Here is a 25805-nt window from a genome sequence, read left to right as displayed (position 1 = left end):
AGTAACATTTCATTGGCAGCAGTATACACAGACCCCAGTAACATTTCAGTAGTATCAGTAGGGACAGGCCCCAGTAACATTTCAGTTCCAGCAGTGCAGACAGACCGCAGTAATATTTCAGTAGTGGTAACATTATAGACACACCCCTTTAACATTTCCGTTGCAGCAGTGTAGGCTGACCCCAGTAACATTTCGTTTGCAGCAGTATAGACAGAGTGCAGTAACTTTTATGTTGTAGTAACAGGATAGACAGACCCCAGTAACATTTTCGTAGAAGCAGTATGGGCAAAGCAGCAGATTCACATTTCCCTTGCAGCAGTGTAGGGAGAGTACAGTATTTGTAACATTTCAGTAGTAGGAGTATAGTCCGACCCCAGTAACATTTACGTAGAAGCATTATGGGCAATGCAGCAGATTCACGTTTCCCTTGCAGCAGTGTAGGGAGAGTGCAGCATTTGTAACATTTCACTAGTAGCAGTATAGACAGGCCCCAGTAACATTTACATTGAATCAGTATGGGCAAAGCAGCAGATTCACATTTCCCTTGCAGCAGTGTAGGGAAAGTACAGCATTTGTAACATTTCAGTAGTAGCAGTATAGTCAGACCCCAGTAACATTTACGTAGAAGCAGTATGGGCAAAGCAGCACATTCACATTTCCCTTGCAGCAGTGTAGGGAGAGTACAGCTTTTGTAATATTTCAGTAGTAGCAGTATAGACAGGCCCCTGTAATATGTACGTAGAAGCAGTATGGGCAGAGCCCAGTATTAGTTACATTTCAGTTATAGCAGTATAGACACGCCCCAGTAACATTTCCGTTGAAGCAGTATGGGCAGAGCCCAGTATTAGTAAAATTACAGTAGTAACAGTATACACCAACCAAGGTGTGGGGGAAATTACCCAGGACCCCAGCTTTTGTGATATTATTCTATATTCTACTGTTATAGAGAAATCATTTCTTGTAGAAAGTTTTAGGCCTTGGTAGAAGGTCAGCTTGAACTTAACCAGCAATAAACCCTAGCTGGTGACTAGTCAGGCGATGGTTTAAGGTACAGACCTTAACTGATAAGAAACCAATTAATACCAGGCTACAGCTGATATAACCAATAAATTTACCTTAAAATAAAGTCATAAAGACAAACCTGTATTGATAAATGAATATGCTAAATCATTATGATGTTTAGACACGTATTAAGGAAAATTACAGAATTACTAAAGAATGGAAAGTTTTAAGTATTATGAATAGACTTTGAACAATTATGTGGCAGAATATTGAATGATGTAAACAAACTATGTCATGTTTGGCTCAGAATCAACGTCATTTTAAATATGTAACATGTCTATAAAAAAGACGCGCTATGAGTAATAAATCAGAGTTGATTTGGTACACGAATAGGCTAACGTGTGCTTATTTCTGCTCTCTATATCAATTGATATACCTGTATATACTGACGGTTTTTCAAGTCTGCAGACTTACTCATTTTATTTTTAATTTGGACGCCGACTGACATACTGACAGGGTGTTTTATTCCCTAACACAAGGTAACATTTCAGGAGCAGAAGTATCGGCAGACCGAAGTTACATTTCTGTTGCTGAAGTATAGTCAGACCCCTCTAGCATTACTGTGGCAGAAGTATAGGTAGGCAGAACAGAGTTACATTTCTGTAGCAAAAGTGTAGGCCAACCCCAGACACAGTGGTGTACCACGAGTGCAGGCGCAGCCCATAAGAATTACTTGGATTACATTGTAGGCGAGGGCCCGAAAAATTGGTGTACCGACAGTACAAATGTACCTCACACAAATTGCCCATGCCCAACCCAGAGGGCAGGTGAAACCCATTAATCGCTAAGCTTACTGTGGCTTAATTTGTAACTAGGCCTGGATGCAGCCCAGTCAAAATAAAAATTGGTTCAGGTGGAAGTTTCAATGCTTTAATGAGAATTGAAATGTATAAATATTGTTTACAAAAGTTATAGGAGCCTTTTGGGCCACAGAAAAATTGCCCGTTCGGGGTGATTACGTGAGGTTTCAGGAGGAGGACGACGAATATCATACACAGATTGACAAAGGTCTTTAGGTACCGCTGCTGTCCTCTGGTGGAGAAGAGAAGTCTGGGGAAATTCAGGCTTTGTTCATCTTTATGAGTGTAAGCCTGTCGGCACTGTCAGTTGACAGGCCGGTACGCTTGTCCGTGATGATTCCACCAGCTGCACTAAACACCCTCTCTGACAAGACACTAGCCGCAGGGCAAGCCAGCACCTCCAGGGCATACAGCGCGATGTTGCAGGGTCCGCAGGGTGGCAGCATCCGTGTTGGACTTTCGGAAATGTGCGCTGACCCGGCGCACCTTGCCGAGGAGGTCTGACAAGTGTGAGTAGCCTTTCAGAAACCGCTGAACCACCAAATTAAAGACGCGGGCCAGGCATGGCACATGCGTGAGGCTGCCGAGCTGCAGAGCTGCCACCAGGTTACGGCCATTGTCACACACGACCATGCCCGGTTGGAGGCTCAGTGGCGAAAGCCATCGGTCGGTCTGCTCTGTCAGACCGTGCAACAATTCGTGGGCCGTGTGCCTCTTCTCTCCTAAGCTGAGTAGTTTCAGCACGGCCTGCTGTCGCTTGCCCACCGCTGTGCTGCCGCGCGACACCGACTGCTGGCGACCTGCTGCTGCTGACACGTCTTGATTGCGAGGTAGAGGTTGCATTGGAGAAGGAGGAAGGTTTAGTGGAGGTGGCATACATCGTCGCAGATACCAGCACCGAGCTGGGGCCCGCAATTCTGGGGGTGGGTAGGACATGAGCGGTCCCAGCCTCCACTAAATTCATCCAATGTGCCGTTAGGGAGATATAGTGGCCCTGCCCGCCTGTGCTTGTCCACGTGTCCGTGGTTAAGTGGGCCTTGCCAGTAACCGAGTTGGTGAGGGCGCGTACAATGTTGCGTGAGACGTGGTCATGCAGGGCTGGGACGGCACACCGTGAAAAATAGTGGCAACTGGGGACAGAGTAGCGCGGGGCTGCCTCCCCCATCATGTTTTTGAGTGCCTCAGTTTCCACAAGCCTGTAGGGGAGCATCTCCAGGCTGATCAATTTGGCTATGTGCACGTTTAATGCTTGAGCGTGCGGGTGCGTGGCGGCGTATTTGCGCTTTCGCTCCAACGATTCTCTGAGGGACAGCTGGACATTGCGCTGAGAGACATTGCTGGAGGACAGCGAAGGTGAGGGTGTGGGTCCAGGCCAGGAGACGCTCGTGCCTGTGCCGTGAGAGGTGGGTTGGATCTCAGTGGCAGGTTGGGGCCCAGGGGGAGAGGCAGTGGCGCAAGCCGGAGGCGGTGAACGGCCTTCGTCCCACCTTGTGGGGTGCTTGGCCATCATATGCCTGCGCATGCTGGTGGTGGTGAGGCTGGTGGTGGTGGCTCCCCGGCTGATCTTGGCGCGACAAAGGTTGCACACCACTGATCGTCAGTCGTCCGCGGTCTTAGTGAAAAACTGCCACACCTTAGAGCACCTTGGCCTCTGCACGGTGGTTTGGCGCGAGGGGGTGCTTTGGGAAACAGCTGGTGGATTATTCGCTCTGGCCCTGCCTCTACCCCTGGCCACCGCACTGCTTCTTCCAACCTGTCCTGCGCCTGTAATTGCCTCCCCCTCTGAAGACCTGTTCTCAGTTGGCTTATCACACCAGGTGGGGTCAGTCATCTCATCGTCCAGTGGCTCTTCCTCTGAATCCTCTGTGCGCTCCTCCCTCGGACTTAGTGCCCTTACTACTACCTCACTGATAGACAACTGTGTCTCATCATCATCATCCTCCTCACCCACTGAAAGCTCTTGTGACAATTGCAGGAAGTCCCCAGCCTCATCCCCCGGACCCCGGGAACTTTCCAAAGGTTGGGCATCGGTCATGACAAACTCCTCTGGTGGGAGAGGAACCAGTGTTGCCCAATCTGGACAGGGGCCCGAGAACAGTTCCTGGGAGTCTGCCAGCTTCTCAGAATGTGTCATTTTCATGGAGTGAGGATGCTGGGAGGAAGGAGGAGCAGCAGCCAGAGGATTCAGAGTTGCAGCAGTGGACGGCGTACAAGACTGGGTGGTCGATAGATTGCTGGATGCACTTTGTGCTATCTACGACAGGACCTGCTCACACTACTTGCTTTTTAATAAAGGTCTACGACGTGGACCCAAAAATTGTGATATCAAGCTGGGGACCCCAGAAACTGTCCTCAGTAGCCGTCTGGGATTCGCCTGGACCAGGAACTCGGCCTATACCCACACCCTCACTTGGAACTCCGCGTCCTCGCCCGCATCCATGTCCTCTACCCCTACCTCTACCCTTCAGCATGGTGAATAAAGAATCGAGCAGACACTGAGCGATGTAAAAATTTTTGTGAAATATTGCTGCACAGTTGGTGGCTGCCAACGGTTATACAACGCAAAAAGAAGCCTGAGCTAAATTAAAGGAAGGATGCAAGCAGGACTAGCTGTGCAATATGCAGTTGTGATTCACCTCAAGTCCCACAGGCCACGCAGTAATGTGCACTGGGTTACAAGCAGACGTAAAAAGGATTTCTTTTTTTTAATTTGTTTTTTTCCAATGCAATGCAGGCAATGAAGCGTGTATTGGACTCTCCCTCTATGGGTGTCTGGCACCATACACTGCGTCGGCAGCTGACTGGTAACACAGAGCGGAGAAAAATATTAGTGCTTTCTGAACATGCACTTGGAGGCAGAGAGCGCTTATGTTACGCTAACTGCCCCTAGCAAAAAATGACACTGAAGGCTGAACTGAAGCCTTGCAGTGCAATGCTGAGGTACTACAACTCCCAGCAACCACGGAGTTAAATGCACAGGTAGCCCTAAGAAGGAGCGTTGGGGTTGTTGTAGACAGGATTCCACACTACCCACTGTCCCTGCCTCACGAATATTTCCCCTATACTACGTAGTACAGACTGCAGCCTGAGAACGCTATAGCTGTAATGGGGCTGCACGCCCGATATACACGAAAAAAAAGTGCACAACTTCTCCCAGCACCCACAACAGTAGTGCACTAGGTGAGCTGTGGCCCTAAGAAGGACCGTTGGGGTTCTTGTAGATGCTAACACTCTCCCTATAATATCAGCAGCAGCAGTAGCAGCACTGTCCCTAATCTCTGCCAGGGTGCGTCTGTTGCAAGCCGCGGGCGGCGTGACTTTATATACTCGGCGGTCACTTGATCTTGCCAGCCACTCACTGCAGCGGGGTGGGATAGGGCTGGAACGTCACAGGAGGAAGTTGTAATGTCTTCCCTGCTTTTCTATTGGCCAGAAAATGGCGCAAATCTTTCAGGGAAGGAAATGTAATTGACTCGAGTGCCGTGTGGTGCTCGTCTCGAGTAACGAGCATCTCGAACACATAAATACTCGAACGAGCATCAAGCTCAGACGAGTATGCTCGCTCATCTCTAATTATTATTATTACAACAATATGGGTACATCCCTTCCAGCACGGACATCCAAAATGGAGAGCGCCAGTCACGACCACCCAAACCAACATCATGGGGTCAGCAAGACCAGAGACAAGAAAAGCAGACAGGTACATGAGGCCTGACCAGACCTTCGGGATTATATAGGTGAGCACACTAGTTATACCAAATAAACAACAAAAAGCAAGCAAACGTGTTTTCATGTGTCCACGCCCCAGGAAACATGCACACCATGAGCTTCATTTGCTCAGGTAGTAGGTGTTCATGTGCAACGTTGGAGTTCACACATATACACACAGTATGTAGGTAGTGAGACAAAAGTATCTAGATTGATATTTTAAAGATTTTATCAGTTTGACTTTTTGTATTAGTTGCTGTGAGATTTAAAGAGCACAAACGGAATTTAGCCACACAAATTGTTTTATTTGCAGTGACATGCTATGAAGAAGGGTACCAATATTGCTGCATGGTAGATGGTAGATATATTCAAATCAAGAAGCTAAAGGAACTGACCTCACATGTGCAGCATGACAAAGCCACGAATCCACTAAATAAAGATTGCATGCAGAAAGTATATTCATTTTTCAAAATGTTTTATCTACTGATTATCAACATGCAGGTGTATATACTGTTAGTTACCTAAGTCAGATCTGGTGTTAGGCAAAGTGTGGCCCTGGGCTAAATTAAAAGTGGGGTCCCAAATTCTGCAATGCTGTACCAACACAGTCACATTTCCGAGTTATCTTTTTAAATTCATACTTATATGGTAGCCAGGATCTGGATAAGTTTGAGTTAACGCAAGTAACATGGCCAATGCCATAAAATGGAGGATGAACGTATGCCTATTTAAGGGCGAGGAAATGAGATAGCAGTTCATATAAAGAGCATTAATTATGCCATAAATAGGAAAAGCTAATGGGTCCCAACTCGATTATTCAATTCTAAGCGCAAAAGAATTAGCGGCCAAATTTTATATACGGAATCTAATTCTCTCACTTTCCAATGTCATAGAAACTTGAAATTTGGCACGAGCATTGATTATGTCATAAAAAGGAAAAGTTAATAGGTCCCAACTCGATTATTCAATTCTAAGCGCAAAAGAATTAGCGTCCAAATTTTACGTACGAAATCTAATTCTCTCACTTCCCGATGTCATAAAAACTTGAAAATTGGCATGGGCATTGATTATGTCATAAATAGGAAAAGTTAATGGGTCCCAACTCGATTATTCAATTCCAAGCGCCAAAGAATTAGCGTCCAAATTTTACGTACGGAATCTAATTCTCTCACTTTCCAATGTCATAGAAACTTGAAATTTGGCACGAGCATTGATTATGTTATCGAATATTCAATTCTAGCGCAAAAGAATTAGCGTCCAAATTTTACATACGGAATCTAATTCTCTCACTTCCTGATATATAAAAAATGAATGTATGTCTGTCTGTCTGTCCTTTATGCATTACTACACCATTCATCCAATCGCCATTAAACTTTGGGAAGTTGTTGAGTACACTCCTGGGAAGATTAGTGGCATAGTACATCTATCCTATGATAGGTGGCGTGCATGCGAGCGTCGTCGACAGTTATGCCCCCCGGACATAAATCGTTCGATTTCCATCTCAAGCACGAAAGCAAAAGGCATTATGAGCAAGCGTGTTCAACTACAAAATGATGCATCCGCCAAACGTTTCACAAGACAATGAAAGGTAAAATGAAAGCTGTGCTGTGATTGGTTGCTATTTCCTATACTGCTGAGGTAACATGAAAGCTGCGCTATGATTGGTTGCTATTCCTTATACTGCTGAGGTAACATGAAAACTGCGCTGTGATTGGTTGTTATATATTATACTGCTGAGGTAACATGAAAGCTGCTGTTACGGTATCCTACCTGATGATACGCCAGCCTGGGTTGCCCTAGAACTTACCCGCAACCCTTGTCCCTGCCTATTTGCCTCCACTCCTGGCTAACCCCAGGCGGGCAACTGGGCGGCGGTCCCTACACTCGCTAGGGACCAAGGAGGGACGCTGGTGTACCAAGATGGAACAGGGTAGGATACCGACAGGAAGGGCATATGAATAAACCAACAGAAAATACACGGAGACCGAGGCAGATGGGATAACCTGGCAGATATAGCAGAAGCTGAAAGCAGGAGACTGTCAGAGGCAGGAAGCTAGCACACTGAAACAGAAACCAATAACTGGCAGTGAATGGACCTCACTGCCAGCCTTATAAACAGAAGCCTCCGCTCAGGGGCGGAGAGGGGGAGGCGACACCTCCTAGCAGAATCTCATAACAGGGACTCCTGCATAGAGCTGCACTCACAGACGCCCACGCCGCCGCCCGGACCCACGAGCGTGCGCACCGTGCTAACCAACCACCCGCGGCCCCGTCAGCTGCCGCATGGTAACAGCTGCACTGTGATTGGTTGTTATATATTATACTGCTGGGGTAGCATGAAAACTGCGCTGTGATTGGTTGTTATATATTATACTGCTGAGGTAACATGAAAACTGCGCTGTGATTGGTTGTTATATATTATACTGCTGAAGTAACATGAAAGCTGCGCTGTGGTTCATTGCTATTTCCTATAGTGCTGAGGTAACATGAAAGCTGCACTGTGATTGGTTGCTATTCCTTATACTGTTGAGGTAACATGAAAGCTGCGCTGTGATTGGTTGCTATTTCTTATACTGCTAAGGTAACATGAAAGCTGTGCTGTGATTGGTTGCTATATATTATACTGCTGAGGCAACATGAAAGCTGTGCTGTTATTGGTTGCTACTTATACTAAGGTTACATGAAAGCGGTGCTGTGATTGTTTGCTACTTATACTACTGAGGTTACATGAAAGCTGTGCTGTAATTGGTTGCTATATATTATACTGCTGAGGTAAAATGAATGCTGCGCTGTGATTGGTTGTTTTTTTTATATTGCTGAGGTAACATGAAAGCTGCGCTGTGATTGGTTGTTATATATTATACTGAGGTAACATGAAAGCTGCGCTGTGATTGGTTATTATATATTATACCGCTTAGGTAACATGAAAGCTGCGCTGTGATTGGTTGTTATATATTATACCACTGAGGTAATATGAAAGCTGCGCTGTGATTGGTTGTTCTAAATTATACCACTGAGGTAATATGAAAGCTGCGCTGTGATTGGTTGTTCTAAATTATACTGCTGAGGTAACATGAAAGCGGCGCTGCGATTAGTTGTTATATATTATACCGCTGAGGTAACATGAAAGCTGTGTTGTGATTGGTTGTTATATATTATACTGAGGTAACATGAAAGCTGCGCTGTGATTGGTTGTTATATATTATACCACTGAGGTAATATGAAAGCTGCGCTGTGATTGGTTGTTCTAAATTATACTGCTGAGGTAACATGAAAGCGGCGCTGCGATTAGTTGTTATATATTATACCGCTGAGGTAACATGAAAGCTGTGTTGTGATTGGTTGTTATATATTATACTGAGGTAACATGAAAGCTGCGCTGTGATTGGTTGTTATATATTATACCACTGAGGTAATATGAAAGCTGCGCTGTGATTGGTTGTTCTAAATTATACTGCTGAGGTAACATGAAAGCGGCACTGCGATTAGTTGTTATATATTATACCACTGAGGTAATATGAAAGCTGCGCTGTGATTGGTTGTTATCTATATATATATATATATATATATATATATATATATATATATATATAAACAAATGTATGTATGTCTGTCTGTCTGTCTTCGCAGCAACGCGTGATTGGTAAGCTAGTAGCTTATAAATACGGACTGAATTCTATATTATTACCCTACATTATGTCAGTGTAATTACAAATATAGCTATACATTAAAACCAACCTTGAAACGGATAAATAGAGTCAAATTTTAGAACAATATCACTAATTAAAGCATTTTTATTGATATTACAAATGAATTAAGTAAAAAAAAAAGGGGGGGGGGACAAAGAACAATATGTGAACTCCATATAGTACACAAATCACAGAAGGGTATACGAAAAGAGGGAGGGACCACCGAAACGACAACACCAATTCTGATCTAAAACAAAAATGCTAAAAACACAATTAATAAAACTGCATAGATAAAGTTCATAAAAAAGAGCAATACATCAGATGGAAGCGGTCACAAGTATTGAGTGACGTTATATGCCCGATTCAACCCCCTCGGAGTCATCGAGTCTAACAAATACATCCAGCAAAGGTCTTTCTTCTTCAGAGCTTTAGTTCTATCTCCTCCTCTGACAGAAGGTTACACTCCATCAATCACACGAAACGTCAACTGACTGATGGAGTGACCTCTATCATGAAAATGACCAGGAATCAGCAAATGAAGACTATTGGTCCGAGATTGCCGTGGCTAATGACGCAAAATCCTCAGTTCGATTGGACTACTCTGGAGCTAGTTCGGTGGGGAGGGTTCTGTCAGGATCATCTAGTGCCTGTTACATTGTGTTCCACCGATACTATTAGTATTCCAGACTATTTACGGGATTTTTAAGATGTGTTCTCTAAGAAGCTTTCTGAGGTATTACCCTGACACCGCAAATGGGATTGTAGGATTGATCTTGTCCCGGATAGTCCCATCCCTAAGGGGGCCATATTTAATGTCGGGTCGGGAGCATGAGGCTCTTAAATCCTATATTTCAGAGGCTTTAGCTAAGCAACATATCAGACCATCAAAGTCACCAGCTGGTGCAGGCCTATTTTTTGTTGAAAAGATGGGACTTTGCGGCCTTGTGTTGACTATTGGGCTTTAAACAAGATCACCATAAAGAGTCAGTGCTCCCTCCCTCTGATCCCAGATCTGTTGAATCAGGTGGTGGGAGCACGCTGGTTCTCTAAGCTTGACCTTCGAGGGGCTTATTATCTTAAACATATTAAGTCTGGTGACGAGTGGAAGACAGTGTTCAACACCCCTTTGGGGCACTTCGAGTGTCTGGTTATGCCCTTCGGATTATGGAACGCCCCTGCGTTTTTTCAGGGGATTATGAACGCGGTCTTCCATGATTATCTAGGGGTTTTTATGGTTGTGTATTTGGACGACATTTTGGTGTACTCGTCGGATTGGGACACGTATGTTAGACATCTCTATTTAGTGTTAGAGCCGCTACGGGAGTACCAATTGTATGTTAAATTGGAGAAGTGCTCATTTGGGGTCAAATGCGTGTCATTCCTTGGCTATATCGTTACTCCAACTGATGCGTGTAGAGAGTCAGACAAGGTTGCGGCAATCACACAATGGGCTAAACCAGATAATTTGAAGGCTCTTCAGCGCTTTCTTGGGTTTGCCAACTTTTACAGAAAATTTATCAGAAATTTTTCAGTGATTGCACAACCGCTGACTGATCTCACGAAAAAAGGAGTGGACGTGACGTTGTGGTCTCCAGAAGCTTCAGAGGCATTTGAGCAACTTAAGGGGGCTTTTTCCACCGTGCCGGTGCTTAGCCGGACACTCAGAAGCTCTTTTCCGTGGAGGTAGATGCTTCTGAGGTTGGGGTGGGGGCAGTCCTCTCCCAGGTATTGGTGGGCCGTTCAGGGTATAGTCCATGTGCCTTCTTTTCCCGTAAATTCAATAGTGCCAAGCGCAACTACGATATTGGGAACAGGGAACTGCTGGCAATAAAATGGGCATTTGAGTAATGGCGTCATCTTCTGGAGGGGGCTCGACACCAGGTGACAGTCCTCACCGATTGCAAGAACTAAGTGTATCTTGAGAATGCCAAGGGTCTCAATGCGCGGCAAGCCAGGTGGGCACTGCTCTTCTCGAGATTCGATTTTACAATCACGTACCTGCCGGAAGATAAAAATGTTAAAGCTGACGCCCTCTCTCGCAGTTTCGGGACTCCGGAAGTTAAGGACTCTTCTTCGGAAGTCATCCTCCCGCCTGGTGTCATAGTGGCCCTGACACAGAACCTTCTGGCTCAGCTTCAGGAATATCAACAAGAAGTTCCGGAGTGGATTCCGGCAGGGAAGTTATTTGTACCAATATCCCTGCGGTTGTTGGTTCTGGAGGAGTCTCATTTCTCCGTTTTTTCAGGACATCCGGGGGTCCAGAGGTATGTTCCCATTTCTTCTGGTGGCCCGGCATGGCACGGGAGGTCCGGGAATTCGTAAATCAGTGTTCAGTTTGTGCACTTGGTAAGAGTCGCCCTAAGAGCCCTGAGGGACCATTAATGCCACTGTCAGTACCTGGTAGGCCATGGTCGCATGTGTCCATGGATTTTGTCACTGACCTGCCCCTGTCAGAAGGTTGTTCCACCATTTTGGTAGTTGTTGACAGGTTCTCGAAAATGGCCCATTTTGTTGCTTTGGAAAAATTACCATCTGCCGCTGAATAAGTGAAGATTTTTATTAGAGAGATTATAAGATTGCACGGAATACCGGTCAATATAGTTTCAGACCAGGGGTGCAATTTGTGGCCCAATTCTGGAGGGCCTTCTGTAAAAACTTTGGAACATTTGTCTTTCTCATCAGCGTTTCATCCGCAGACAAATGAGCAAACGGAACGTAAAAATCAAGACCTAGTACAATACTTGCGTCTTTTTGTGGGTGAGAGGGTCAGTCGGTGGGTAGAGTTTTTACCTTTGGTCGAAATTGCCATGAATAATTGTATCAGCTCTGTGACAGGGGTGTCACCTTTCTTCTGTGTGTTCGGTCGATATCCCTGGTTCCTGACTTCCATTCCAGTACCTACAGCTTGTCCCGCTGTTGATGGTGTTACTATTATGTTGCAGGAGGTCTGGAATGGTGTACACAAGAATCTGGAGGAAACAAGTGGTCATATGCAACTACGTAGTTGTAAAAGGTCCACTGTGTCAGAGCCATTTGAGGTTGGTCAGAAGGTTTATCTGCCTACGAAGAATTTAAAATTAAAGTTCCCCTCGGTAAAGCTTGCACCGCATTTTATTGGTCCCTTTGCCATAATGCGAGTCATTTATCCTCTAGCTTATGAGTTGGATTTACCGTGTTCTTGGAGGGTGCATAGGATGTTTCATAAATCCCTAAGTTGACATCTGCATAGGTACGGTGGTATCTCCCTGTCCTGCCACCAGGCAGCGTAGGGTCAGTGTTGGCAGCCTGGACCTGTCCACCTTTGGGGCTACCTCCAGAAAGGGACATTGGCATGGGTGAGGGTCAGGAAGTCCCGCACCGTGCGTACCTGTGCACACTACTACTACTTTAACACTGAGAGGATGGATGAGAAGACCACATGTGCTCCTAGTTCCTTCACCTTCTTTTCAAGGTCTTCAAAGTCTCTGCAGATAGTTGCAAGGTCCTTCTTTGCAGTGTCATTTGTCCCTACATGTATTAGTAGGAATGGGTGCTGTTCTGTAGGACTGAAGAGTCTTGACAGTGTATCAGACAAATCTGTGATTTGTGCACCTGGAAGACAGCAGCCCTCTCGTAAGGTGTCAGGTCTGCAGACAGCGGCCTCCTTTCCTCTCATTAGGGAATCCCCCATTACCACCACTCTTCACTTCTTCACAACATTTTTTTTCATCCAAGAGGACTCTGGGTACGTACTAGACTATTCTTTGTGGGTAGAGTCATTTCTTGAGGTACCTCTTCATTGTTCTCCTGCATGAGAGCCAGGTACCGATTCCTAAGCAGTATGGGTGCTGGCTGACTCCTGATCCTCCTGCTTCTTCGGGTCACATGCTTCCATTCCTCTGTTTCTGCAGGTACACTGAACATTTCTTTTCCTTCAACATTTTGAATACTTTCTTCTGCTCTGTCAAGGAAATTCTCACCTTCCTTAATGAGTTTCAATGTAGCTATTCTCTCCTGAAAACTTTGCACCTTTTCTTCCAGTAGAGACACAAGCATATTTGGCCTGTGAAGTTTGGCCTTTCCTCTGGTAGGTCTCTAACATATAGGATACCTTGCAGCTCTAGACTAGTCTCCTATTCCATGTTCTCAGTTGATGTTCACTTGATGCTATTAAGTGTACCACTTTGTGCGCCGTAAGGCATGCTGTCTGGCAAAGTCCTCCGAGCAGCTAGACCTGGCTAATCCCAGCAATATTCCCAAAATGCACAAGAAATATGTAAATTACCTTGCTGGAGCTCCGATCTCTGGTTTCAATCTCCAATCTCTGGTCTGCATTGCTGATCTTTGGTCATGTATCTCCTTGTGTATTGTATGTGTATTTAGGCAGTCCCTGTTGCCATCAGTCTATGTATGCGTGGCCATGTACGCCACCAGACGAAGTGCACAATGTCTTTATTTAGGGTCCCCCCATCTGCTGGGAATAGTTAGTAGAGAGTACTTTAATTTGGAAATTTTAAGTAGATGAATGTGTCCCAGCAATAATGGTGGTGGTTGACGCCCTCCCTGGAGCTCCCAACAGGTAATATAAGTAATAGATCGAGTTTAGCCCATCTAAAAGCCCAGATATTGTTTTTAATTTTTGGCTGTAGGAATCCTCCACAGGTCTTACGTATCTTTCATTTTACTAGTATTTAATAAAGCACCTCGCATTTGGACATATATAACTGGAAACCCAGAAAATGTCTGAATCCTGACATGCCCAATCCCTGTGTATGTCCTTCTCTGTTTTTGCCATATAGATTACGATGTCATCTGCGAATAAAGCTGTCCTCAGTTTTCTATGCAGTCTCTGGAAGATGTCCTGGTGCGGGTCCCCAGCGGGTTAGACAGGACATCCTTGTCTCATTGACGCCTGCAGGAGGAAAGTGTTCAGATGATAAATACTTTCACACTGAAGGTATGTCCAGCCTAAATGAGAATTTACACGCTTCTCACTCATTGCTCATTTTATGCAAGCATAGCACTGAACGACTGATCGTCCCACCCGTATCACATCTTAATAATAATAATAATAATAATAAATAATAAACAACTTTATTTGTATAGCACCAACATATTCCACAGCGCTTACATAGACAGGGGATACAGAAAGACAAAAGTACAAACATTACAGAACCACAGTTACATAGTAATCAATTGATGGAAACAATAGGGGTGCGGGTCCTGCTCCAACGAGCTTACATTCTACAAGTAATGGGGTGATACAGAAGGTAAAGGGGCTGGAGATGTGCACTGTATGGCGGGGTGGAGAGTGAGGGGTGATATACACATAGACAATGGTCAGACATTTAGCCGTGTGACGGCAGAAACAGTATGACTGCAGGAGCGGTTTATGATGGCTAGCAGGGATTGCAGTCAGTAGGTCAGGGAGCATGTTATCAGGCGGAGTACAAAGGGGTTTGTTTAGGGAATTCGGTATGCCTCCCTGAAGAGGTGCGTTTTTAGAGCACGCCTGAAGTTCTGCGAGTCCTGGATTGCTCGGGTAGCCTTTGGTAGTGCGTTCCAGAGGAATGGTGCTGCTCTGGAGAAGTCTTGGAGGCGGGAATGAGAAGTTCGAATTAAAGGGGCGCTCAATCTGGTTTCGTTAGCAGAGCGGAGAGCCCAGGCTAGTTGATGGATTGAGATGAGGGAGGCGATGTAGGGGGGCGCTGCACTGTGGAGGGCTTTGTGGATGAAGGTGGCGAGTTTAAATTGAATTCTGTATTTAACGGGCAGCCAGTGCAGTGACCGGCACAGGGCAGAGGCGTCCGAGTAGCGGCTGGACAGAAAGATGAGCCTGGCTGCCGCATTCAGGATGGATTGGAGAGGGTAGAGTCTGGTGCAGGGGAGACCGATCAGCAACGAGTTGCAATAATCAAGCCGGGAGTGGATGAGGGCAACAGTAAGCGTTTTTAGCGTGTCCACAGTGAGAAAAGAGCGGATTCTTGCGATGTTCTTGAGGTGCAGCTGACATGTTCGGGCCAGAGATTGGATGTAGGGGGTAAAAGAGAGATCAGAATCAAATATGACTACAAGGCAGCGGGCATGTTGTCTAGGAGTTATGTTGGCGCCACACACTGAGATGGAGATGTCAGGAGGAGGTCGGTTAGTGGAGGGTGGAAATACCAGCAGGTCAGTTTTAGAGAGGTTTAGTTTTGGGTAGAGAGAGGACATGGTGTTAGAGACAGCGGACAGACAGTTAGTGATGTTTTGGAGTAAAGGTACAGAGATGTCACGGGAAGAGGTGTATAGCTGGGTGTCATCAGCATACAGGTGGTATTGGAGGCCAAATCTCCTGATGGTTTGTCCAATAGGGGCTGTGTAGATAGAGAAAAGAAGGGGGCCGAGGACCGAGCCCTGGGGGACCCCAACAGCAAGGGGAAGAGGAGGGGAGGTAGAGCCAGCAAAGGAGACGCTGAAAGAGCGGTCATATAGGTAGGAGGAGAACCAGGAGAGAGCAGTGTCCTTTAGGCCAATGGAGCGTAGCATACTGAGGAGGAGTTTGTGGTCAACAGTGTCAAATGCTGCGGAGAGGTCGAGGAGGATCAGTAGGGAGTAATCGCCCCTCGATTTGGCTGTCAGTAGGTCATTGGATACCCTTGTAAGGGCAGTTTCTGTCGAGTGTTGAGGTTGAAAGCCAGACTGTAGGGGGTCTAGGAGATAGTGCTCTGATAGGTAGCTTACAAGGCGGGAGTAAACCAGCCGTTCTAGTAGTTTGGAGATGAAGGGGAGATTTGAGATGGGTCGGTAGTTGGCAGCATCAGTCGCGTCCAGAGTCGGCTTCTTTAGCAGTGGGGATATGATGGTGTGTTTGAAAGAAGAGGGAAAGATGCCAGAGGTCAGAGAGAGGTTGAATATAGTGGTGAGATGGGAGATGACCACTGGGGAGAGGGAACGGAGGAGGTGTGAGGGGAGGGGGTCGCTAGCGCAGGTGGTGGGGCGAGCAGAGAAGAGCAATTTGGAGACTTCCTCCTCTGTCGCTGGTCTGAGTACAGACAGTGAGCAGGAGCTAGATGCAGTGCTGACAAGACTAGGGTCAGGGCTAGTCTGGGATTGGGAAGTTATTTCCTGACGGATGTCATCAATTTTCTTTTTGAAGTAAGCAGCCAGCTCTTCGGCACGGAGATCCGTCACCGGGGGCTGTGGTTTAGGGCTGAGAAGGGAGTGAAAAGTATCAAAGAGCCGTTTAGGGTTGTGGGATAGTGAGGAGACTAGAGAGGTGAAATAGACTTGTTTGGCATGGTGGAGGGCAAGGTTGTAGGTTCTGAGCATGAATTTGTAGTGGAGGAAGTCTGCGGACGTTTGCGATTTCCTCCACAGCCGTTCAGCACTTCTAGAGCACCGCCGGATGAAGCGCGTTTGAGGCGTGAGCCAGGGTTGCCGTGGTCTACATCGGATGGTTCGGGTCCTGGGGGGCGCCGCTTCATCCAGGGCATGTTTAAGAGCGGTGTTGTAGTGAGCGGCAGCCAGGTTGGGGCAGGTGAGGAGAGAGATGGGGGACAGCGAGGACTGTAGGGATTCAGCAAAGTTCTGGGTGTGAATGGCCTTAAGGTTCCTGTAGGTACTGTAGGTAGGTGGGTCTGGAGAGATGTTAGGGAGCGTGACAGAGAAAGAGAGGAGGTTATGATCCGAGAGCGGGAGAGGGGAGTTAGTGAAGTTGGCAGCAGAGCAGAGCCGGAGGAAGACCAGATCCAGGGTGTTTCCATCCCTGTGAGTGGGAGAGGCTGTGAGTTGAGAGAGACCAAGGGAGGAGGTGAGCGAAAGAAGCTTAGAGGCAGATGGGGAGATGGGGTCATTAGTGGGGATGTTAAAATCACCTAAGATGAGGGTTGGAATTTCACAGGATAGGAAGTGGGGGAGCCAGGCGGCAAAGTGGTCCAAAAACAGGCGAGCAGCACCTGGGGGGCGATAGATAACTGCTACTCGCATGGACAGCGGGTGGAAAAGCCGTAGCGTATGAACCTCAAATGATGGAAAAGTGAGTGAGGGTACAGGGGGGATGACCTGGTAGGTGCATTTCGGGGAGAGAAGAGCAGCTACTCCTCCGCCACGCCTGTCATCTGGTCTCGGGGTATGGGAGAACTGCAGGCCATTGTAGGACAGTGCAGCAGGGGAGGCCATGTCAGACTGCTGTATCCACGTTTCTGTGAGAGCTAGCAGGTTTAGAGATTTAGCAGTAAAAAAGTCGTGGATAGTGGGGAGTTTATTACATGCTGACTGGCAGTTCCAGAGTGCACATTTAAAGGAGTCAGGGGAGGGTATGCATGGGCTAGCAGTTGGGCTTGGGGATTTTATTAGTGAGCCTGGTAGGGGGTAATAGCTAGGAGCAGTGGAGGGTGGGCCAGGATTGGGAGAGATATCCCCAGCAGCTAGTAACAGCAGAATAGTTAGAGTTAGCAGATGATTAGGAGATTTATGAGGAAGACTGTTATTTTTGTTAGTGGCACTAGGGGGTTTGAGGCTAAGCAAGAAGGTAAAGAGTGCATGCGAGCTGTGCATAGGTGAGGACAGGAGAGAGGGGCTAATGTGAATAGAGTGCCCCAGAGGTTGGCGCTTGAAAGAAGTTCTGAAACTGAGAGCAAGAATGAGAACAGAAGTGACAACATTAGCGATAGCTTTTAAGTGTAAAGCATTAAGGCAGAGTTTGTGGCCTACCTGTCGAACCGCCATGATGGAACTGTATCATACTTTCTCAGCTCATACTTTAATACAGCTCATTCGCGTGGCAGCCACCCGCGTGGCATGCAAGCTTACGCTGATATTATAGTGAAAGTTTAAGGTACGACTAGGAAACAGCTGGGAGTGGCTAATCAGGTTCCAATTGACTAGCCAGCTGACTTTAGCATTGCAAACCTAATGACCAAAAGGGGGGGGGGGGGGGAGTGAAATGTATTGCTCTCCTTAGATAAGGAAAGCATCTCTGCAAGGATGGGTGAAAGATGCCATTTGGGGGAGGTGGATGGCAGAGGTGACTAAAAGTAAAGTTTCATTTACCGATGCAAACAGATGAAATGCAAAATACACAATTCACAGCAAGCAAGCAGCACAGAGGATTTAAGCAGAGGGAGATAGTTGGAGTTCAGCTTGGAGTGGGATGGTGCAGAAATGAACGTACCGATGCAAACAGATGAAATGCAAAATACACAATTCACAGCAAGCAAGCAGCACAGAGGATTTAAGCAGAGGGAGATAGTTGGAGTTCAGCTTGGAGTGGGATGGTGCAGAAATGAACGTACCGATGCAAACAGATGAAATGCAAAATACACAATTCACAGCAAGCAAGCAGCACAGAGGATTTAAGCAGAGGGAGATAGTTGGAGTCTTGTATCCAAGCTAGAGGTGGTACAACAGGGTAATAGCGCATCCATGCCCGCCTGTATCACATCTTGTATGCCAGCTATAGGCAGTACAACAGGGTACTAGAGTCTCCATGCCCACCCGTATCACATCGTGTATTCAAGCTAGAGGTGGTACAACAGGGTACTAGAGCCTCCATGCCCTCCTGTATTACATCTTGTATCCAAGCTGCAGGTGGTACAACAGGGTATTAGAGCCCCCATGTCTGCCCATATCACATTTGGCTAGTGTTGACCCAACAGAGGACTAGAGTCTCCATGCGATTGTGTATCACAGCTTGTTACCAAGCTAGAGGCAGTACAACAGGGTACTAGAGTCTCAATGCTCACCCGCATCACATCTTCTATCCAAGCTAGAGGTGATACAAAAGGCTACTAGAGCCTCCATGCCCGCCTGTATCACATCTTGTACCGAAGCTAGAGGCGGTACAACAGGGTACTAGAGCCTCTATGTCTGCCCATATCACATCTTGTATCCAAGCTAGAGGCAATACAACAGGGTACTAGAGCCTCTATGTCTGCCCATATCACATCTTGCTAGTGTTGACTCAACAGGGTAGTAGAGCCTCCATCGTTACGCACATCACAACTTGTTTCTAAGCTAGAGGTGGTACAACAAGGTACTGGAGTTTCCATGCTCACCTGTATCACAGCTTGTATCCAAGCTAGAGGTGGTACAGCAGGCTTCTAGAGCCTCCATGTTTGACAGTATCACATCTTCTATTGAAACTAAAGGCAGTGCAACAGGGTACTAGAACCTCCATACCTACCTGTATGAAATACTGTATCCAAGCTAGAGGCGGCACAACAGGGTACTAGAGCCTCCATACCTACCTGTATGAAATACTGTATCCAAGCTAGAGGCGGCACAACAGGGTACTAGAGCCTCCATGCCCTCCCCTTTTCACTTCCTGATTCCAAGCTAGAGGCGGTACAACAGGGTACTAGAGCCTCAATGTTTCCCAGTATCACATCTTGTACTGAAGCAAGAGGTGGTTCAACAAGGTACTAAAGCCCCCACACTCTCCCATATCACATCTTGTATTCAAACTAGAGGTGGTACAACAGGGCACTAGAGTCCCCATGTCTACCCATATCACATCTTGCTAGTGTTGACAAAACAGGGTACTAGAGCCTCCATGCTCACCTGTATCACAGATTGTTTCCAAGCTAGAGGTGGTACAACAGTGTACTAGAGCCTTCATACCCACCTGTATCACATCTTCTATCCAAGCTAAGGGCAGTAAAACAGGGTACTAGAGCCCCCATGTCTGCCAGTATCACATCTTGCGTCCAAGCCAGAGGTTGTAAAATGGGGAACTAGAGTCTCTATGCTCACCAATATTACATCTTGTATCCAACCTAGAGGTGGTACAATAGGCTACTAGAGCCTCACTGTTTGCCAGAATCTCATATTATATTGAAGCTAAAGGCGGGACAACAGGGGTGCTAGCGCCTCCACGCTCACCAGTATCGCATCTAAAGCTATCCAAGCTAAAGGCGGTACAAAAAGGTACTAGAGCCCCCATGTCTGTCCATATCACATCGTGCTAGTGTTTACCCAAAAGGGTACTAGAGCCTCCATGCTCACCCGTATTACAGCTTGTTTCCAAGCCAGAGGTTGTAAAATAGGGTACTAGAGTCTCCATGCTCCCTGGTATCACATCGTTTATCCTTGCTAGAGATGGTACAATAGGCTACTAGAGCCTCCACGCTCACCCGTATCGCGTCTTGTATTCAAGATAGAGGCGGTACAACAGAGTATGCCCATATCACATCTTGCTAGTGTTGACCCAACAGGGTACTAGAGCCTCTATTCTCACCCTGTATCGCAGCTTGTTTCCAAGGTAGAGGTGGTACAACAGGCTACTAAAGCCTCCATGTTTGCCAGTATCACATCTTGTTTCCAAGCTACAGATGGTACAACAGGGTACTGGAGCTTCAACACCCACCCGTATCACATCTTGTATCCAAGCTAGAGGCAGCCTAATAGAGTACTATAATCTCCATGCCCGCCTGTTTTACATCTTATATCCAAGCCAGAGGCGGTATAAGAGGGTACTAGAACATCCCCTGTTGCCATCAGTCTATGTATGCATGGCCATGTACGCCACCAGACAAAGAGCAAAATATCTTTATTCAGGGTTCCTACATCTGCTGGGAATAGCTTGTAGAGAGAACTTTAATTTGGAAATACTCATTTTAAGTAGATGAATGCATCCCAGCAATAATGGTGGGGGTTGACGCCCTCCCTGGAGCTCCCAACAGGTAATATAAGTAATAGATCGAGTTTAGCCCATCTGAAAGCCCAGATATTGGTTTTGATTTTTGGCTGTAGAAGTCCCCCAAAGGTCTTCAGTTTTCTTCAGTGTGCTCAGTTTTCCATGCAGTCTCTGGAAGATGTCCTGGGGCTCCAGAGCTGGTCAGACAGGACATCCTTGTCTCATTGACGTCTGCAGGAGGAAAGTGTTCAGATGATAAATACTTTCACACTGAAGGTATGTCCAGCCTAAATAAGAATTTGCACGCTTCTCACTCATTGCTCATTTTATGCAAGCAAAACACTGAACGACTGATTGTCCCAGCCGTATCACATCTTGTATCCAAGCTAGAGGCGGTACAACAGGGTAATAGCACATCCATGCCTGCCTGTATCACATCTTGTATGCTAGCTATAGGAAGTACAACAGGGTACTAGAGCATCCCAACCCACACGTATCATATCTTGTATTCAAGCTAGAGGTGCTACAGCAGAGTACTGGAGCCTCTATGCCTGCCTGTATCACATCTAGCATCCAAGCTAGAGGCGCTACAGCAGAGTAGTAGAGCCCCCATGCCTGCCTATATCACATCTTGCTAGTGTTGACCCAACAGGGAACTAGAGCCTTGATGCCCACCCATATCACAGCTTGTTTTCAAGCTATAGGCAATACAACAGGGTACTAGAGTCTCCAAGCCCACCCGCATTACATCTTGTATCCAAACTGAAGGAGGTACAGCAGAGTACTAGAGCCCCCATGTGTGCCAGTTTCAGATCTTGTATCTAAGCTAGAGGTGGTAAAATAGGGTACTAGAGTCTCCATGCTCATGCGTATCACATCCTGTATTCAAGCTAGAGGCGATACAACAGGGTACAAGAGCATCCCTGCCTACAAGTATGACATCTTGTATCCAAGCTAGAGGCAGTACAACAGGGTTATAGAGCCTCTAGTTCCCCCGTTTCACATCTTCTATCCAAGCTAGAGGCGGTACAACAGAATACTAGAGCTCCTATGTATGCCCATATCACATCTTGCTAGTGTTGACCCAACAGGGTACTAAAGCCTCCACGCTTACCCGTATCACAGCTTGTTTTCAAGCTAGAGGTGGTACAACAGGGAACTAGAATCTCCATGGTCACCCGTATCACAGCTTCTATCCAAGCTTACAGGTGGTACAACAGGCTACTAGAGCCTCCATGTTTGCCAGTATCACATCTTGTATCCAAGTTAGAGGCGCTACATCAGGGTACTAGAGCCTCCATGCTCACTGTATCGCATCTTGTATCCAAGTTAGAGGCAGTACATCAGGGTACTAGAGCCTCCATGCTCACCTGTATCGCATGTTGTATCCAAGCTAGAGGTGATACAACAGGGTACTAGAGCCCCCATGTCTGCCTACATCACATCTTGCTAGTGTTGACCCAACAGGGTACTAGAGCCTCCATGCCCCCTCATATTGCATCTTATATCCGAGTCAGAGGCGGTATAATAGGGTACTACGGTAGAACATCCCCTGTTGCCATCAGTCTATGTATGTGTGGCCATGCACGCCACCAGACGAAGTGCAAAATGTCTTTATTTAGGGTACTAGAGTCTCCATGCCCACCCGTATCACATCTTGTATCTAAGCTATAGGCAGTATAACAGAGTACTAGAGCCGCCATGCTTGCCCATATCACATCTTGATAGTGTTGACCCAACAGGGTCCTAAAGCCTCCACGCTTACCCGTATCACAGCTTGTTTTCAAGCTAGAGGCAGTACAATAGGGTATTAGAGTCTCCATGCCCACCCGTATCAAATCTTGTATCCAAGCTTAGAGGTGGTACAACAGGCTACTAGAGCCTCCATGTTTGCCAGTATCACATCTTGTATTGAAGCTAGAGGCAGTACAACTGGGTATTAGAACCTCCTTGCCCACCCCTTTTCATATTTTTATTCCAAGTAGGCAGCACAACAGGGTACTAGAGCCTCTATGCCTGCCCATATCACATCTTGTACTGAAGCTAGAGGCGGTACAACAGAGTACTAGAGCCTCCATGCCCCCTCATATTGCATCTTATATCCGAGTCAGAGGCGGTATAATAGGTTACTATGGTAGAACATCCCCTGTTGCCATCAGTCTATGTATGTGTGGCCATGCACGCCACCAGACGAAGTGCAAAATGTCTTTATTCAGGGTACTAGAGTCTCCATGCCCACCCGTATCACATCTTGTATCTAAGCTATAGGCAGTATAACAGGGTACTAGAGCCGCCATGCTTGCCCATATCACATCTTGATAGTGTTGACCCAACAGGGTCCTAAAGCCTCCACGCTTACCCGTATCACAGCTTGTTTTTAAGCTAGAGGCAGTACAATAGGGTATTAGAGTCTCCATGCCCACCCGTATCAAATCTTGTATCCAAGCTAGAGGTGGTACAACAGGGTACTAGAGCTCCCATGTGTGCCAGTGTCACATCTTGTATCTAAGCTAGAGGTCATAAAATAGGTTACTAGAGTCTCCATACTCACCCTTAATACATCCTATATCCAAGCTAGAGGTGGTACAACAGGGTATTAGAGCCTCCATGCCCACCTGTATTCTATCTTGTATCCAAGCTAGAGGCAGTACAACAGGGTATTAGAGTTTCAATTCCCCCCGTATCACATCTTGTTTTCAAGCTAGAGGCAGTACAACAGGGTACTAGAGCCTCCATGCCCACCTGTAACACATCTTGTATCCAAGCTAGAGGCAGTACAACAGGCTACTAGAGCCTCCATGCCCGCCCGTATCACATCTTGTATCCCAGATAGCGGCAGTACAACAGGGTACTAGAGCCTCCATGGCTGCCCATATCACATCTTGCTAGTGTTGATCCAACAGGGTACTAAAGCCTCCGCACCCACCCATATCAGAGCTTGTTTCCAAGTTACAGGCAGTAGAATGGGGTACTAGAGTCTCCATGCCCACCTGTATCACATCCTCTATCCAAGCTAGAGGTGGTACAACAGGGTACTAGAGCCTCCATGTCCGCCCCTATTCACATCTTGTATCCAAGCTAGAGGTGGTACAACAGGATATTAGAGCCTGCATGCCTGCCTATATCACATCTTGCTAGTGTTGACCCAACAGAGTACTAGAGCCTCCATGCCCACCTGTATCACACCTTGTTTCCAAGGTAGAGGCAGTACCACAGGGTACTAGAGTCTCTATGCCCACCCGTATCACATCTTCTATCCAAGCTAGAGGCGGTACAACAAGGTACTAGAGCCCCCATGTCTGCCAGTATCACATTTTGTATCCAAGCTAGAGGTGGTACAACAGGGTATTAGAGCCTCCATGCTCACCCGTATATCACATCTTGTATCCAAGCTAGATGCGCTACAACAAAGTACTAGAGCCTCCATGCCTGCCCGTATCACATCTTGAATCCAAGCTAGAGGCGCTACAATAGGGTACTACAGCTTCCATGCTCACCCGTATCACATCATATATCCAATGTAGAGGCGGTACAACAGGGTACTAGAGCAATAAATAATCCTTTTGCTATGATATTGTAATTACTTACAGTTTTACAGGTGGATTTGAGAAGAAAAATATGGCAGCAGAGTTTGTCATGTGAACATAGTCCTAACTTCAGTAAAATACAAAGTTGCAACAGTAAAAACACAAAATGAGGATTGAAGATGAGGTTCAGTAAAAAGTGCTAAAACAGGTAAAAATAGAGCAGACAGCACTTAAAAATCACAGTGTTAGAAATGCTGCAGTCGATTGCAGGTCTGCAAAGATCTGGGCTGTGCGAGGGCAGATCATTTCCACACGGAATTACCTCCCCGGTATTTTTCCTGCTGTGCAACAAAAAATACCCAAAAACAGAATCCTAGGTTTAAAGGTGCCGGTCTTCAGACAACGCTGCACAAGCCCCAGCGCATTACTGGTGCACAGAGAAGCAGTGCCGACATACATCCAGCAATAATCCCCAACACAGCAGCAGGTTACACCCCCGCAAAACCCCCAGAAATTATCTCGCCTTCTCTCTCATAAATTCTCTCTCTCATTCATTCTCTCTCTTATTCATCTTCTCTCATTCATATTTTCTCTCTCTCTCTCATTCATATAGTCTTTCATATTCATTCTCTCACTCATTCATATTTGCTCTCATTTTCTCACTCACATTTATTCTATCTAATTCATTCTCTCTTATTTATTCTTTTTCTCTTTAGTTAATTCTCTTTTTCTCTCATTCATATCTTATCTCATTCATTCTCTTTCTAATTCATATTTTCTCTCTAATTTATTCTCTCTCATAGTCAATCTCTCATTCCTTCTCTTTCTCATTCATATTTTTCTCTCATTCATTCTCTCTCATTCATATTCTGATTGTCTCTTTAATTCTCTCTCCAATTCATATGTTCATTCACATTCTCTCCTTCATATTCAGGAGGCCCCCATACCCATTACATGGTCGGTGGTCCGCCAACATTAATCCAATGTGTATGGGCTGGCTAATGCTCGGAGGGTATCTGATGTGGACTGCAGGACAAGTAGTGCAGCGGCTTTAATATTTTCCCACAGTAATTACACTTACAATCAACTTGGTGACTCTTCTTCATACTATTTACTTCAGTGGCTGCAAAGTTGTTTGAAAATTGTTCCCATAGTGAAGTAGCGAGGCGACATAATTGATTGATTCCTCTTGTATCTCTACGGAGTCCTTGTTAATGACTCTTCACCAATGTCGCAGTGGCATGCAGGCATCAGGTGAGGTGGGTGGACTCTCACCCCAGGCCAATAACTCACAGAGCAGGTTTGCAGAGACACATGTCGGAATGTCAGAGCTGACGGGAGAAACTGCAGATCTTGCCCGGCTGTCATGTGGTCTACAGTCTGCTGACCCCTCAAAACCCCTGCTCTATCCTCTGCAGTCTGC

At 46.4% G+C, this 25805-nt stretch overlaps 1 long non-coding RNA gene across 1 annotated transcript; it reads right to left on the bottom strand.

Annotated features, from left to right (window-relative positions):
- Positions 1 to 13908: 13908 nt before the first annotated feature.
- Positions 13909 to 25568, bottom strand: LOC136578924 (uncharacterized). The gene is made up of 2 exons (XR_010786687.1): positions 25464 to 25568; positions 13909 to 14150 (listed from the first exon to the last, which is right to left on the bottom strand). It is a non-coding gene; the product is annotated as an uncharacterized lncRNA (long non-coding RNA).
- Positions 25569 to 25805: the final 237 nt, after the last annotated feature.

The sequence above is a fragment of the Eleutherodactylus coqui genome, chromosome 9 (genome assembly GCF_035609145.1).
Source record: "Eleutherodactylus coqui strain aEleCoq1 chromosome 9, aEleCoq1.hap1, whole genome shotgun sequence".
Lineage (NCBI taxonomy): Eukaryota > Metazoa > Chordata > Amphibia > Anura > Eleutherodactylidae > Eleutherodactylus > Eleutherodactylus coqui.
The sequence above is the reverse complement of the archived record's forward strand: the minus strand, read 5'-3'. Positions and strand labels throughout refer to the sequence as shown.